We start from the raw sequence: 12698 nt of genomic DNA on the forward strand, positions 1-12698 counted from the left end.
TCAAAAAACTAAAAATTGAATTGCCATATGACCCAGCAATCCCACTCCTGGGCATCTATCCAGAGAAAACCATAATCTGAAAAGAGACATGTCCCAATGTTCATAGCAGCACTATTTACAATAGCCAACACATGGAAGCAACCTAAATGTCCATCAACAGAGGAATGGATAAAGAAGAGTGATACATATATGTGATGGAATACTACTCAGCCATAAAAAAGAATAAAATAATGCCATTTGTAGCAACATGGACGGACCTAGAGATCATCATACTAAGAAAGTCAGAGAAAGACAAATATATTATCGCTTGTGATGTAGAATCTTAAAAATGATACAAATGAACTCATTTACATTACAAAACAGGAACAGGCTCACAGACAGACATAGAAATAATCTTACGTTTACCAAAGAAGAAAGGGAGAGATGGATAAATGAATTTTGGATTAACATACACCACTACTCTACGTAAAATAGATAAACAAGGATTTACTGTATAACACAGGAACTTTACTCAATGTCTTATAATAAACCATAATGGAAAAGAATCTGGAAGTGAATATATATATTTATCACTTAGTCATTTGCTGTACACCTGAATCTAACACAACACTGTAAATCAACTATACTTCAACAACAAAAGAATAGAAAAAATGCAAATCACAAAGGAAGAAAAATGTTATAATCAAATTACATTATCATTAAGAATTTCTGTTCGGAGTTTCTGTTGTGGCACAGCAGAAACGAATCTGACTAATATGAGGTTGTGGGTTTGATCCCTGGCCTCGCTCAATAGGTTGGGGATCTGGCATTGCTGTGGCTGTGGTGTAGGCTGGCAACTGTAGCTCCAATTTGACACCTAGCCTGGGAACTTCCATATGCCACAAGTACAGCCTAAAAAACAAAACAAAACAACAAAAAGAATTTCTGTTCAAAGACACAAAGAAATCAGTGAAATGAAAAACCACAGAATGGGGGACATGTTTGCAATGTATACATATCCGATGAAGGACTCATTCAGAATACATGGAGAACTACCACAAATCATAGAAAAAGACAAATCTGTAGAAAACAGACAAATTCTCTTAGCAAACACTTAATAAAATGGAATGTCTAGCTGAACAATAAGCATATGAAAAGTACTTAAATGCATTTTGGTCAGAGATAGATTTAAAAAACAAAAACAAAAAAAACCCACCGCATGTGTCTAGAGCAGCTGATATCACTGGGGCTGCTCTGAGGATGGGACTGCGGGGCAGCCAGAGTCCCTAACTGCCTGCAGGAATGTACCTGCTCACCCACATGGACCAACACAGAACACAGCATCGTGCTGACCAGGCAACCCCTCTCTTAGTTATAAGGTGCATTCCTGGCAGAAGTGCATAATATAGTCTCCAGCCATCATGTATAAAGATGGTTATAGCCACTAACTGGTAACATGGAAGCCTAGGAACAACCAGATGCCCAGCCTGTCATCAGGAGTGGACTGGATAAATCAGTCACAGTATATGCACAATAAGAATGAAAGCACTTCAACGACACAACAATTAGGGATGAACCCTCTAAACAACTTTGCAAATCTTTGATCCTGTAACATAACGCACCTCAGCCAGGAGACTTAATTTACTTAAAGGGATGTGGAGAACTCTCACCAGATTCTCCTCAATCACAGATTTTATTTTATTTTTATTTTTTGTCTTTTTTGCCTTCTCTAGGGCTGCTCCTGCAACATATGGAGGTTCCCAGTTAGGGGTCTAATTGCAGCTGTAGCTGCCGGCCTATACCACAGCCACAACAATGTGGGATCCAAGCCACGTCTCTGACCTACACCACGCTCACAGTAACGCTGGATCCTTGACCCACTGAGCAAGGCCAGGGATTGAACCCACAACCTCATGGTTCCTAGTCGGATTGGTTAACCACTGAGCCATGACAGGAACTCCATTTTTTTCCACAGATTTTAATTCCATATCCATTTATATTGTTTCATTTTTGAGGCCAAGGCTTATCATTATTAGAAAATACAGAAGCTAAGAAAAGTGAGTTTTTTCTTCTCTGCCATCTGTTGACATATTTTCTATGTACTGGAATTATCCATTTTTTGTTTTTCTTTTATGTTTCAAGCAGAACTGAAAAAAAAAATGGTGTGCTTAGTTTGTAGTGATTCATACTTAATAATTCTGACAATATCCTCATGGGTTTGTCTCAGCATTTTGTATTGCCTCTTGTTTCTACCTGCCCCCTTATACTTTGGTCCTTTCAAAATCTGTACCTTTGTTAGGAGCCTGGCTCCTACCTTGATTTCTTTAAATACCTTCATATTTTCCTTTCTAATCAGAATGTTTGGTTATTCAAAATTTAGACATGTTATCATACCATAACATTTTCATGGATCACATTCCTTTTAAAGGAATGTGGAAACATATGCTCCCTAGGTTTTGAAATTTTTTTTCTTAAAAATGTTTCCTAGTTCAATGATCAAAGTTATTGATATGGAATAGAGAAATTCAGTCAGAATAGAGATAACAACTTTGTGAAGTCTGGGTAGGCACACACTGGGTGCCTTCCGGAAAAGAGATGCTTTTAATTCCTTCCAGGCACTCTTTGCAGTAACTGAAATGTTATCAAAGGTCAAGACAATCACGAGCCTCACATTCTGATGCCCTGAAGGGAGGAAAATCATAAGATTTCACACAAGGGTGTTTTGGAGGTCCTGTTGTACCTCAGCAGTAACAAACCTGACCAGTATCCATGAGGACACAGGTTCAATCCCTGGCCTTGCTCAGTGGGTTAAGGATCCGGCATTGCCATGAGCTGTGGTGTAGGTTGCAGATGCAGCTTGAATCTGGCATGGCTGTGGCTGTGGTGTAGGCGGCAGCTACAGTTCAGATTTGACCCTTGGCCTGGGAACTTCCATATGCCATGGGTGTGGCCCTAAAAAATTAAAAAAAAAAAAAAAAAGGAGGGTGTTTTCCTGTTAACTCATCTCCTTAAAATTTAGTGGAGAAGCACCTTTTACGACAAAGTCATTCATAAATATTGATCAATTATCATTTTATATAGCATATTTTATAGGGTATGCCCTGAGCCGTTCATCAAGAGCCAAGTATATGGGGCTTTGGGATTGGTATATGCACACTGAGGTGAATGGAATGACTGGCCAACAGGAACCTACTATACAACACAGGGAACTCTACCCAATATTCTGTGATAATCTATGTGGAAAAAGAATCTGAAAAAGAATGGATCTATGTATTCATATGACTGAGTCACTTTGCTGTACTACGGAAATTATCACAACATTGCACATCAACTATACATCAATAAAACTTTAAAAAATAAAAAAAAAAACAAAGATTGACTTGATGCCCAGATTTTACAATCCAATGAAGTGAGTTTTTAGCTCCTACTGAGGTCTAGATGAATAAAATCACTATGCTACTTATATCATGCGTCAGAAACAAAGATTGTATAGAAATATTCCTAACAAGTTTGGTTTTCTAGCATACACCAAAAGATAATTTAAATATTAAATGTGAAGCCAAAAATTCAAAGATAAACTTGGAATTGAGAGAAAAATTTCATTTCAGAGAGATTTTGATCAGTTGTGGGAAATTTATGATAGAACACAAATAAATATTTGTAGAACTACATGCATTGAAGCATGAAATCACTTATTAACCCTGTTGACTTATTTGACGTGAATGGTGGATATTGCTGTGTCAGTCACCCCTTTGCCCTTCTCGGCAAGTTGTGGACACTGGGAAAGGGCACACAGGGATGCAGAGTGAAGGGCCCAGTGCTTGAGGAAGGGTGTGATTTTCACACAGAAAGTGTCCCAAGTCACAAAGTCATGCAAGCACACATGGGCATGCATCCTTTGATATCATCGAGGTAATTTGATTTTATTTAAATGCTATTAAAATTTGATTAAAATTATCTAAGGCAATTTATTGCTCTGATAGTTCTAAGATGCTATTTGTTAAACCATACTTCTTCTGAGGAAATAATTGAATTTTTAACCTGATGGTTCAGTTCATTGATTACTGTATCTTCAAAACTGAAGTTCTTTTGCACACATGCAGATGTGATCCTGTTCAAAAGCAGAGACTGGATGGCTTGTGGACAATAATTCTTATCACAGTTTCCAGACTTAGTTATTACCATGTTTTCATTCAAAATGTTAAAACCCAATACTTCATTGCTAGTTTCCATACCACAGAGTGAAACTTGTTTATACTGGCGCTATGTTGAATAGTCTTCCTTTTTCACTCTTTGTAGTTATTAAGCCCTCTGAAAATAATACAAACTCAGTTCAAAAATGCTTTTTTTACCTGCTTTTTAGGGCCACACCCATGGCTTATGGAAATTCCCGGGTGACAGGTCAAATCAAAGCCATAGTCACAGTAACTCAGGATCCGAGCTGTGTCTGCAACCTACACCATAGCTCATGGTAACCCACCCCAGATCCTTAACCCACTGAGAGGCCCGGGATCGAACCTACATCCTCATGGATACTAGTTGGGTTCGGCGTTACCCCTAAGCCATCATGGAACTCCCAAAAATGCTTTTTAAGTTCACGTATCTTTTATATCCTTTAGATCAGCCTCCTAAGCCTACACACTCCTCCTAAAACAAGTTCGTTTTCCACTTATATTGTTTTGTTGTTTTCTAGTCAAGGTCAAAAGCATGCAGTTTGTTGAAATGCGGGCATTACATTTTTAAAGAGCAACATAGTTCAATGTTATGGGGAAGCTGAAAGCTTCAGAGTCTGGAAACAGCCCAGAAAAGCTGTTAACTGAGTAAAATGATTAGATTTAATTTTTAGTTCAATTCATTGTATATAACAAACCATTGATGATCTGCATCCTATTTTGTAACTCTCAGCTAGATTATTTTGATGGAAACTGGAGAAGTACAATTTGATATAATCTTGGATAACACACCAGCCAATAAAGGAATGGTAAAACACATTTACCATTATGTTCAAATTTTTGTGGTTTCTTTTTTTTTGGTTTATTTATTAATTTGATGATTTTCAGTTGCTTTTTGGACACATAAAAATGTTATCAGAGAAAAGTACGAATCAAAATGTAGAGTGGAAATTAGAAGAGCCAATTTTTTTTTAATTATAGTTGATTTACAATATTATATTAGCTTCAGGTGCACAGCATAGTAAATGATTCAGTATTCTTAGAGATTATGCTCCATTTAAAGTTATTACAAAATGATGGTTATATACCCCATCCTGTACAATATATCCTTGTTGCTTATCTATTTTATTCATAGTAGTTTGTACCTCTTAATGCCCTCCCCCATCCTGCACCACCCCTGTTGCCTCTCCTTACTGGTAACTAAGGAAAAGAGAATTGGTTACAGAAAGGAGACGCCCTCAACAGAACCAGATTGCCTTTAATCAGCAAAGAGGGGCAGGAGTCAGGTTTGAGGCCAGACTGTTGTGCCAGGGTCTTGGGGCTTCCAGAATATATAGGGGAGTTTAGAAGGCTTGTTTTTGTCAAGGTTATTTTTATCAGTTACATTTTAGCGAGTGTGGTCAGTTGACCTGGGAGTGATTGTGTGTCCAGCACCCTCAGGCACTGTTTGCGCCTGGAGTCAGCAGAAGTTATTTCTTGATATCTCCTGCTGGCCGACAGGGGCTTCCCCTCAGTAACCACTAGTTTTTTGTTTACATCTGTAAGTCCATTTGTTTTGTTATATGCATGTATTTGGTTTTTGCTTTTTTTTTTTTTTAGATTCCACATACAAGTGATAACAGAGTATTTAACTTGTTTCTGACTTGTTTCACTAAATATAACAACCATCCAGATCCATCCACATTGCTGCAAATGGCAGAATTTCATTCTTTGAAATAGTCGACTCTTAAAAACTATAACTGTCAGTATGTGCAAATTTTCACTTTTACTGGAAAGTGAGGGTAGTTAAATAATTAGCTTTTTATTTTCATTTGTATGGTTTTAGTTACATCTGATGTTAAAACTATAGGTTGAATAACCTTTTAAAACATATATTTAACATAAAATTCTTCCATTGGCAATTTATAAACTAGGTTGCTTTCAGATCTGACCAATCTTTCAGCGTTAAAAGTTAAAAAAACCAACACGAAAAATTAACAAGATGAATCAACCACATACTTGAAACCACACAAAGCTATGAAACCAATAAAGCAAAAAGCAGTGTACCTCTGGTCCAGGTGCTGCAGGTATACAGCTTGAAAGTCTGACTCCTCTTCTTAACAGCGCGAAAAATCTTAACAAACCAAACATCAGTGACTCCTCTTGGCTCCACCCAAGAACTGAGGTGGGGGGCAAACCCCAGATGCGAACTCAGGGGAGACCACAAACTGGGGTTGGTAAGCTGAGACCTCCAACGGGAGCGGAGCCTCTACCACTCCCCCAGCCTAGAAATGGGTGGAACAGGCGAGGGTAATTTAAGCAAACTGCTAGAAGCTGGGTGTGGACCACTGTGAGGCTAAGGGGCACCTGCGTCCGGCCGCCTCGTTATCCCGTGGCCTCGCCTCCGGGACACACATCAGGTTCTCACAAGGAAAAGCCAGGACCAACCCTGGAGGTTCCTTGTGGGAGGGAGGCAAGCTCCCCGGAAAGTCTCCAGAGCATCTTTAAAGCAGAGCCTGCCCCACAGGGAAGAGACCATCAGAAGATCATCCCGCCACTGGGAGAGAACATTTCCGGACTGGGGCGGGGCCGCGGGTCTGATGAGAGACTCTCCTGAAAGGCACCAAGCTGGGGACCAGCTCCTCTGAGAAACAGCCGATTGGAGCCCGGACAGGAAACGAGATGTGCCTGAAACCGAGTAGCCCCAGGACCGAACAAAGTGCCCCCGCCCCCCGAAAAAGACCTACAATGTCACCAGCACATAGGGGGCCACCAAAGGAGTTCCCACTGGCCAGAGCTGGAACAACTTGAGCAACAAATAAAATCGTATTAGATTAAAACCCAGAGTATAAAGTAAACATCGAGGACCCCCTGACTTCGAACTAATGTGAGTGAGGGGTTCCGTGCAGAAGGGCCCCCCGGCTCCGGGATGTGGGGCACAGCCCAGTGCTGAGACCCTACCTGTATGCACTGAGTGCTCCCCTCCAGCTCGCATACAAAGGGGAGGAAGCTGACAAACCCGCTCCTGCAGGTGACAGGGCCAGATCAACAAGGACACTTCTGGCTGGCCCTCTGCCCCTTTGGTGTGACATGGTGAAAATGCCACTTTCCTCTGTGGTCTTCCAGAGAAACACATAAACACAATCCCATCAGGATGTAAACATTATATCAATCCCAACAGAGGGACCCTCCTCCAAATAGGTTCTGGCCGAGAGATAAATTAAGGGGTGGAGACTGACATATACACACGACTCTGTGTAAAACAGGTAACAAGGACCTACTACTGTACAGCACAGGGAAATCTACTTAGCACTGTGTACTAACCTATAGGGGAAAAGAAGCTGAAAAGGAACAGATATATGTATAATTGACTTTGCTGTACACTTAAAATTAACACACCTTTCTAAATTAGCTATATTCCAATAAAATTTATTTTAAAAAAAAAGTGGCAGCCACAAGTCACCTAAGGAGCTATAAATACTAAAGTCCTGTGGTCTCCTGAGCAGAAACAGGACAATGGCAAAAACAAAGGAAATCTCAAATTCCGTAGTTTACTTAATAACATATCAGCAGTGGTTCCTTAATTACAACAAATTCACTCATACTGAAGTAAGATTTAATAATAGGGGAAATAGTACTATCCTCACAATTTTTCTGCAAATCTAAAACTCCTAAAATTAAAAAGCAAAAGTTTATTTTAAAAAAGAATGAGGCACGTGGAAAGGACGTAGACACCTCCCTGGCAGAATCAATGACCAGCGCTGGAAGAATTTGAGCAAGATGAATAAAACTGTAACACCTTTTTTAAAAATCCATATCCACACTAATATAAGTGAATAACTGAATAAATAAATATAGAAGATATAGGTCTTTTTCACAGAAGACTTCAAATGAACAAATGTGTAAAGAATGCAGGAAATCAAAAGTGATCATTAGAATAGCACAGGGTGGAGTTCCCGTCGTGGCGCAGTGGTTAACGAATCCGACTAGGAACCATGAGGTGGCAGGTTCAGCCCCTGCCCTTGCTCAGTGGGTTAACGATCCGGCATTGCCGTGAGCTGTGGTGTAGATTGCAGACTCGGCTCGGATCCCGCGTTGCTGTGGCTCTGGCGTAGGCTGGCAGCTACAGCTCCGATTCAACCCCTAGCCTGGGAACCTCCATATGCCGTGGGAGTGGCTCACATAAAGGCAAAAAGACAAAAAAAAAAAAAAAAAAAAGAAGAGCACAGGGTAATTGCTTCATTGTTAACAGCCACTAACACCTGTGAAAACAGTGAGCGAAAGCTTGAGGAGTTCCCGTCGTGGCTCAGTGGTTAACGAATCCAACTAGGAACCATGAGGTGGCAGGTTTGATCCCTGGTCTTGCTCAGTGGGTTAAGGATCTGGCGTTGCCGTGAGCTTTGGTATAGGTCGCAGACAGGCTCGGATCCAGTGTTGTTGCGGCTGTGGCGTAGGCCGGAGGCTACAGCTCTGATTAGACCCCTGGCCTGGGAAGCGCCACAGGCCGCAGTTGCGGCCCTAGAAAAGATAAATAAATAAATAAATAAAAAGAGAGCTTGAGAGGAAACAGAATATTTGCATAATCTATTAGGACCTGCTCAAAGATATTTATTGATTAGTAAATTAAAGGAGTTATTTTACAGTGAGAAACCGAGCAGAAACTACCATCTACAAGTGATTAAGGGCAACAATGTCAATAATGAGACAAATCAACATTATGTGCTCTCAGACATCATGAATGGAGAGTCCTCACTTCTGTGGGATTTTTCCCCCAAACAACCTCCATCAAATCTGGAGAAAAATCAGACAAACCCAGATGCGAGACATCCATTAAAATGCCTGTCATCTGCCGATGTGACAGTGATGGCTGGACCACCTGTATGCCTTGGGGCAAGGTCAGGGAGCCCTGTCTGTGTACCCTTCAGGCTCTGCAGCTGTTCATTTACCCAAGAGATGAGAATAAGTAGAGCAGGTTTCTTTTCAATATTGATACCAGGAAGTAAAACCCTAAGAATAATCTAGAAGCTTTGAGAAATGCTGGGTCCAGGGATGGGAATGATATCTGTTTAGCACCATCTCTCCCGGAATCACCCACCTTGATAGCAGAGTATGACACAAAGGCAGAAAGCTCAGAAGAGGGGGAAAGAGATAACATGAAAGAATTTAAATGCAACCTCTCCTCCCCCACCCATGCTGAACACAGGCCTTCACGAGCATTGGTGTTAAGAGAAGCACCTTTCATTCTTTTCAGTCACTCAGGATAACACAGCTTGGAGTTTGTGGTTGTTGTTGTTGTTATTGCTTTAAACATTGAGGGTCCAGAACAGGCAGACCTCATTTCATTGATTCCATTGTGCTTTGCAGATGTGTTTTCCAAATACTGTGGGGGAGGGGGTTTCTTTACAGTTGATGACCCATGGCAAACCTGCATGGGGCAAGCCTATGTGCCATTTTTCCTACAGTATTATTATTATTATTATTATTATTTGCTCACATTGTGTCTCTGTGTCACGTTGTGGTAACTCTCACAATATTTCAAACCCTCCACCAGGAAAATACAACTCAATGAAGGCTCAGATGATAGTTAGCAATCTTTAGCCATAAAGTATTTAACTAAGGTCTATGCATTGTTTTACAGAGAGAATGCTATTGCACACTTCATAGGCCACAGCCCGGTGCAAACATCACTTGTACACGCATGGGAAACCAGAAATTCCTGTGACTCCTTTTGCTGCCATGTTCACTTCACTTGGGTGCCTGGAACCAGCCTGCCCTGTCTCCAAGGTGTGCCTGTGAAGAAAACCTTTGTCACAGAGAACAGACTTGTGGCTGCCAAGGAGAGGAGTGTGGGGGAGGGGTGGATTGGGAGTTTGGGGTTTCAGATGCAAACTCTGATATATAGAACAAACAATAAGACTCTACTGTACAGCACAGGGGACTATATTCGATATCCTGTGATAAACCATAACAGAAAAGAATATGAGAAAGAATGTACATATGTGTAAGTCACTTTGCTGCAGAAACTAACGCAACCCTGTAAATCAACTCTGCTTAATAAAACAAATGTTAAAAAGCACCTTTGTCCCAGGGATAATGGATTCACAGCAGCCTCTGAGAAGGCTCATGACGAGGATGTGGTGACCAAGCGTAGCTGGAGGGGTGACCTCTTGAGGCAGGAAGTCCATCAGCTCCAGAATAGACACTTGCAACTAGCCTCTTATTTACTCTTCCTGAGGCAGGAGATAGGTGGGCTCCAGGACAAACATTTACAATTAGCCACCTGTCTATACTTCAAGACCGAAGTAATAACAGCACAAGGCAAATAACTCGTCCTTGTTTCCATGACCTTGTTAAAAAGTGGTAATGACAGGATCAAAAGGGGGACTGAGCAAAGAGGTCACATACATCCTCAGAGTCAGGGAGACCCCAATTGCACATGTGCAGAGAGACCCCTCTGGGTCAGAAAGAGAGGGGAACCAGGCCGTAATAAGTCTGGATAACCTTCCCACCATGCCTTGCTTTAGACCCCATCTTGGCCATAAGATATGCATGATGATCAGGGGAGGGCCCTGAGTCTGGTCAGGTGTGAAAAATAAAACAAGATAATTGGCCAAAGGAAGACAAAAACCCAGAACTGTCCTGTGTAAGTAACTTAAATCACTTCTCTGTTAGGCTTTTTATTTAGGGGGACGCCCGAATCCCTGCTCCTTTGGGTGTGTCTTATGGCTTGCTTCTGCCTTAGATAAATAGACTAATTCTCTCTATTTCTGTGCTCGCCCACGTGTTGTACTATGTTTCTAACAACAAACTTTATACTTGCTTTTACTGTCTTTGCCTCCTTGAAACATTCTTGCTTTCAACAAGGAGCAAGAATCAGGACAAGTCTGCTTTCAGCCTCTAGCTAGTCTAAATAGCGAGGACTCCTGGTTTGCATCCTGGCTGCCCAGGTTCAATTCATGAGCAGAGAATTAAGATCTCACTTCAAGGAGTTCCCGTCATCACTCAGCGGAAACGAATCTGAGTATCCATGAGGACATACGTGGGAACCTCCATATGTCACAGGTGTGGCCCTAGAAAGCAAAAAAAAAAAAAAAAGGATCTCAGTTTAGGCCATCACCCACTGCTGTCTCTCTGAAATCACTCTGACTCCTACAAGAGAGACTGGTTACACTGGGTTGAGTCTAAGACTGGTTCAGGTGATCACTGCTGTAGAACAGAACTACCTATTCATCCTTTGTTTTATGTTCACTGTTCTCAGATATGTATCCATTTCTACTCGGAGTGAGAAGAAAATGAATGGGGGGGATCATGGAGAAGAAAGGAAAGATACATTCCTGTCCTCCCCAAATTCACAGGCACTGGTGTTCAACACTGTGATGTGTAAACAGGGAGTAGATGTTGGATGTAGATATTATCAACCTAAAGTGAGCTACTGGCTAGTAACAGTGAACACATAATGAAGGTCTGATGTGCAGATTTCAGTTGGCGATAGAACCCATTCAACAGGCAAAAGCAAAGGATTCACTGAAAGTACTGTTTCCTGACTTCTTGGAGCCAGTGTGCTCTTGAACACTGGCTTTGAACAATGCTGAGCAAGTTTAGAAAACACTCAAAGGTGGAGTGAAGCAGGTCAGGATTGCAGATGCAGGTGCAGCGGGTTCCTGAGTGCTGAGGTCCCCGGCCATGAGAATTGCATCTGCCAAGCATCTTGTTGAGTATAGTTGTAAAGCAGGTTCTGGAAGATCATATACACCTGTTTTTAAAGAGATGATAATATTCTCATGATAAATAAACAGAAACCCAAAGGTCCATTTACAGATGAATGGATTAAGAAGATGTGGTGTGTAGATATACACAATGGAATACTACTCAGCCATAAAAAAGAATGAAATATTGCCATTTGCAGCAGCATGGATGGAACTAAACTAAGTAAACTCTCAGACTAAGTAAACCAGAAAGAGAAAGACTATTACCATATGATATCACTTATATCTGGAATCTAATATACAGCACAAATGAAACTTTCTACAAAAAAGAAACTCATGGATTGGAGGACCGCTTGTAGTTGCCAAGGGGATGGGGGAGGGAATGGGATGGACTGGGAATCTTAGGTTAATACATGCAAACTATTGCATTTGGAATGGATAAGCAATGAGATCCTGCCATATAGTACTGAGAACTATATCTAATCACTTGTGGTGGAGCATGATGGAGGACAATGTGAGAAAAAGAATGTATATATGTATGTGTGAGTGGGTCAATTTGCTGTACAGTAGAAAAATTTCAGAACATTGTAATCCAAATATAATGGAAAAAATAAAAATCATTTTAAAAATAATAAAATAAATAAGTAGAAACCATTCAGCTGTGTAAATTTTAAGGATGTTTCTAAGTTGTTTCTTCTTTGAAATGAAGCAATAAAGGATAATTAAGGTTATATCATTTATTTCCCTCTGGCCCTGCCCTGCATATCATATCTTATCTGTTGCATGATTTCATAAATTTGTTCATGAAATTATTGTTCTGTAACCTTTTTGACCCCTCTATGTGTGTTACTTGGATAACTTT

General features: G+C 40.8%; 1 long non-coding RNA gene across 1 annotated transcript in view; it reads right to left on the reverse strand.

Moving 5' to 3' along the window:
* Positions 1 to 7430, reverse strand: part of LOC110256769 — a 79694-nt gene extending 72264 nt beyond the window's left edge. Inside the window, exon 1 of the long non-coding RNA XR_002338719.1 lies at positions 6198 to 7430. This is a non-coding gene — a long non-coding RNA (uncharacterized LOC110256769). The remainder of the gene's footprint in view (positions 1 to 6197) is intronic.

The sequence above is a fragment of the Sus scrofa genome, chromosome 14 (assembly GCF_000003025.6).
Source record: "Sus scrofa isolate TJ Tabasco breed Duroc chromosome 14, Sscrofa11.1, whole genome shotgun sequence".
Lineage (NCBI taxonomy): Eukaryota > Metazoa > Chordata > Mammalia > Artiodactyla > Suidae > Sus > Sus scrofa.